This window comes from Neofelis nebulosa, chromosome Y (genome assembly GCF_028018385.1).
Source record: "Neofelis nebulosa isolate mNeoNeb1 chromosome Y, mNeoNeb1.pri, whole genome shotgun sequence".
NCBI classification, from domain to species: domain Eukaryota; kingdom Metazoa; phylum Chordata; class Mammalia; order Carnivora; family Felidae; genus Neofelis; species Neofelis nebulosa.
In genome coordinates this window covers 1765152-1768820 of record NC_080801.1, presented here as the reverse complement: position 1 = coordinate 1768820, position 3669 = coordinate 1765152, and the positions used below count along the sequence as shown (strand labels likewise).

General features: G+C 47.9%; 1 pseudogene; it reads right to left on the bottom strand.

Annotated features, from left to right (window-relative positions):
• Positions 1 to 1564: 1564 nt before the first annotated feature.
• LOC131503494 (coiled-coil domain-containing protein 71L-like) lies at positions 1565 to 2583 on the bottom strand (annotated as a pseudogene).
• Positions 2584 to 3669: the final 1086 nt, after the last annotated feature.

The following is a 3669-nucleotide window of genomic DNA, read 5'->3' as shown; positions in this document are numbered from 1 at the left end:
TCCCCATTCATGCTCTGTCTCTCTCTGTCTCAAAAGTAAATAAACATTAAAAGAAAATTTAAAAAAAATCACAACTCTCATTATTGCCCTAAAAAGCTGCCAAGCAGAGAGAAACCGTAATCTTGAAGATTTAATAGGTCATGTTTCAGCCTGGGATGGATGGTTCTATTGCAGAACACTTAAACTTGAAAGAATAGTGGTACAAACTCACTCCTTGGCCCTTCCGATTTTATCGCAGTAAAATCTGACTGCGGCACCACTGACTAAAAACCATTAAGTCTTGCTGCCACCAATAACTGAGGTCACTTGGATAATCAAGAATTCCATGCTGGGCAACAGGATATAAACACGATCATGAAAGTGAAAAGTATTCTGTGTGGCTCTCCTGTTTGATCCCTCTGGTCTTTGATTATCAAACAAAAAGACCAATACCTGCTAACATAACTGTGCATGGACATAAGATAATAAAGGAAAGTCCTGGAGCAAAACTGTTAACCAACTGCCATGATTTTTATAAGAGTGATGCATGGTAATGTGGATATTTCCTGTTATCCAACAACAACGACAAAAACAAGTGAGGAAAATCTATTTTGCCCAAAGATAACCTCAACCAGGTATTTGGTGCCAAAAAAAAATGTACCACCGCTCTAGATCAGTAATACTTCAGAGAATTCCAACGGCTATTATGTATGCAGCTTTAGTCACCACACTTAACCCTACTCATTTATTCTACGTGATTTCCATTTTAAAATAAATTATCCTGGAAAGATTCCCAGATCAGTGTGTGAGATTAGTACAAGGCCAAGTCAATTCCGAGTGGATTCCATCCATGTCCATAACCAGCACCAGTTTTTTATTTATTTATTTATTTATTTATTTATTTATTTATTTATTTATTTATTTTATTCATTCATTCATTCATTCATTTAGTTATTTATTTATTGAAATTCACTCATTGGTTTTTAATAGAAACCGTGTGGTTTCTCAATGCACTTTCAATTTTACCCACTTATAAAGAATTTCCCAAGTTAATTTTACTCAACAAAACTTCCCGAGTGTCTACCATTTCCTTTAGGAGCTCAGTAAACATAAACATTACATTTCAATATAAAATCTTTAGAAACGTCTTAAAAATGTGTACATAGTTGAACTTTGAATCTTTTGGTTAGTAATCACCGAGCCCATGACATTCAAAGCCATACAAATCCTTACATTATTAACAGTGATACGCTTGAATTTCTTAGAAATTCTTCGAAAATATCCTTGGTCAAAGCGTTGGAATCCAGTTAACTCGGAAAGGTGTGGGACTCAGAATACCCACTATTGCCATTGGTATTGAAAATACCAACTATTGCAACAACTTTCCACACATATTCGATCTTTCGTCCAGAAAGAGTGGCAGTCAAAAAAGGAGACAAAGAAAGAAAATGAGGCGGGAGGAGCCAGAGGTGGGTGAACAGGAAGGGAATTCTAGCTTTATTACACAAGCATGGAACCAAATTCCTTTGGACGTGGTGGGGGTGGAATGGCTTCTTCTGAAGACTTCAGACCAATGAGAGAACAAGAGAGAACATGGATCTTCCCCTACAGTCCTGGAGACATCTCAATCTGGGGTTAGGAAGAAAGGGGACCTCCCTTGCGGTCCAGGGGTCTCCTCCCTCCGCAGACCTGGTGCTGGGAGGCAGCAGAGGGCACAGCTGCCCCGGAGTCCCAGAAGGCGGCGCCGCATCCCGGGGGCGCGGGCCAGGACCCTCTGGTGCTTCTTCTCCTGTAAAGTGCACTAGGGGACGCGGTCCCGGCTATCCGTGGTTCATCCCTCCAGGCACAACCCGTCCCGGGGCTGAGAGGTCGCGCGGCGGTGGCCCGCATCTCCCGCCCAGGCACTGGGAAGAGGCGGAGTCTCACCACGGGTTCCAGGTTCACTCCCAGGACTTGGCGCGCCTGGCGCCGCGCTTCTGGCAGGCTGCTCTCGACCCACACGTCGCCCGCTACGCGAATGGTGGGGAAGGTGGTCAACGTCGGGGTGGCCGCCCTTCCACTCTCCTCCAGGGTGCGGACCCCGGAGTAGGGACCGGAGGCCGCGGGCTTGCGGGGGCTGCTATCCTCGCGGGAGGGCGGAGGCGGGGGCGTCACCTTCCTGTGGCCGACCACCACCGTCCAGGGTCCGTGGGGCCTCCGCCTGGCAGCTGACGGTCGCGTCTGGAGGTGGGCCTCGGGGGGCTGGTGCCGGGGGTCCGGGGCCAGGGTCAGGAGGGTGGTAGCCATAGACGTCCTTGCTGCGCAGGATGTGGGGGGAGAACTGGTGCTTGAGGCTGCAGAGGTAGCTCCAGAGCTCCGCGTCGGAGCTCCTGAACTCCGTGCTGCGGGGCAGGAATAGCTTGAAAGCGTCGATCAGCGCCTTGGTGCTGTTGGCCGGCGACAGTTGGACGGTTGCCACCGCATGTACACCACCCGCTCCTCAGGCGGCTCCAGCGCGGCCCCTCCTGCAGCGCTAGAGGCTCCTCCCCCAGCGGCCTGGGCCAGGGCCGCCAGGGGCCAGCGCCTCCGCCTCTTCATGCTGCTCAGGATGTGAGGCCGCTAGGGGCCGCCGCACTTGCCAGGTTTCGCGGCTGCCTCAGGACCCTAATGAATTTCCTACCATGAAGCCAAATCAGGCGGCAGGCTGTGAGAGTTACACCGCAGTTGCTAGGAGACCAGGCGCTTTGTGAGGTCACAATGTCTGCATATCTTATCAAGGTGGGCTGCCCAAAGCTGCCTTAGGTTTGGCTGTGTTTCAGATTATGCCCTTGAGAAAGACCTGCACGTAATCTTACCTGAGAAGGCCCATAATTCTTCACGAGTTCAAGAGGGTTGTCCTAGAGGTGAATGCACGGGTGCTTCAGCCTCCATTAATTCCATCTAACATGAAATGACACGTAGCGGTGGAGAGTACACACAACTTGCAATCAAACATGACTCTATGAGGGTTTTAGCTAATTAAATGCCTTGTCATGCAACGCACTGAAAGCCAAATTGAAATACCTACTCTACCTTTTCAAAGAACACCGATATACTGTTCCTTGCTTAGGGTTCCATACCTGTGTTGCTACAGCTCACAGTTCACGAAGCTGTTCTTCACAGCAGCAGCAAACAGTTGGCCTAGTTAGGATCCATGCTCACTTTCATGCAGCTTAGGGAAGACCGAGTCGTTGTGTGCTTAAGAGCAAAGCGTCAACAAATTCTGTGTGAGTGGCCAGTAGGGCATTCAGTGGCACTAAAACCTATTCACTACCTACCAATTCATGATATTTCAGGTAAGTCATAGACAAGGTAGTAAGAGACCATATGGGATTCCAAGGGTAGAAAATGTGTTACACCGTCCGTGTAAATGCTTTTGAAAGCAACCAGCATAGTCCATCCATCATCACCACATACTTCATTCACAAAATACTACAAGGACCACCTACCACGATCAATTGAAATCCACTTCCGCATGAAAGGTTGACTCCAAACTATGTGAATCACTAAGAGTGATAAGTCACGGTAACAATTAGAAGAGAAACTTGCCAAGGTCAACGTGATACATGTGACAGGCCTCTGTCTTTATTCAACTCCTTTTCTTAAACACACAAACAAAACTTTCATCTACGCAGCTTAAGCTACTACTACCTCACGCTCATAAAGTGCTGA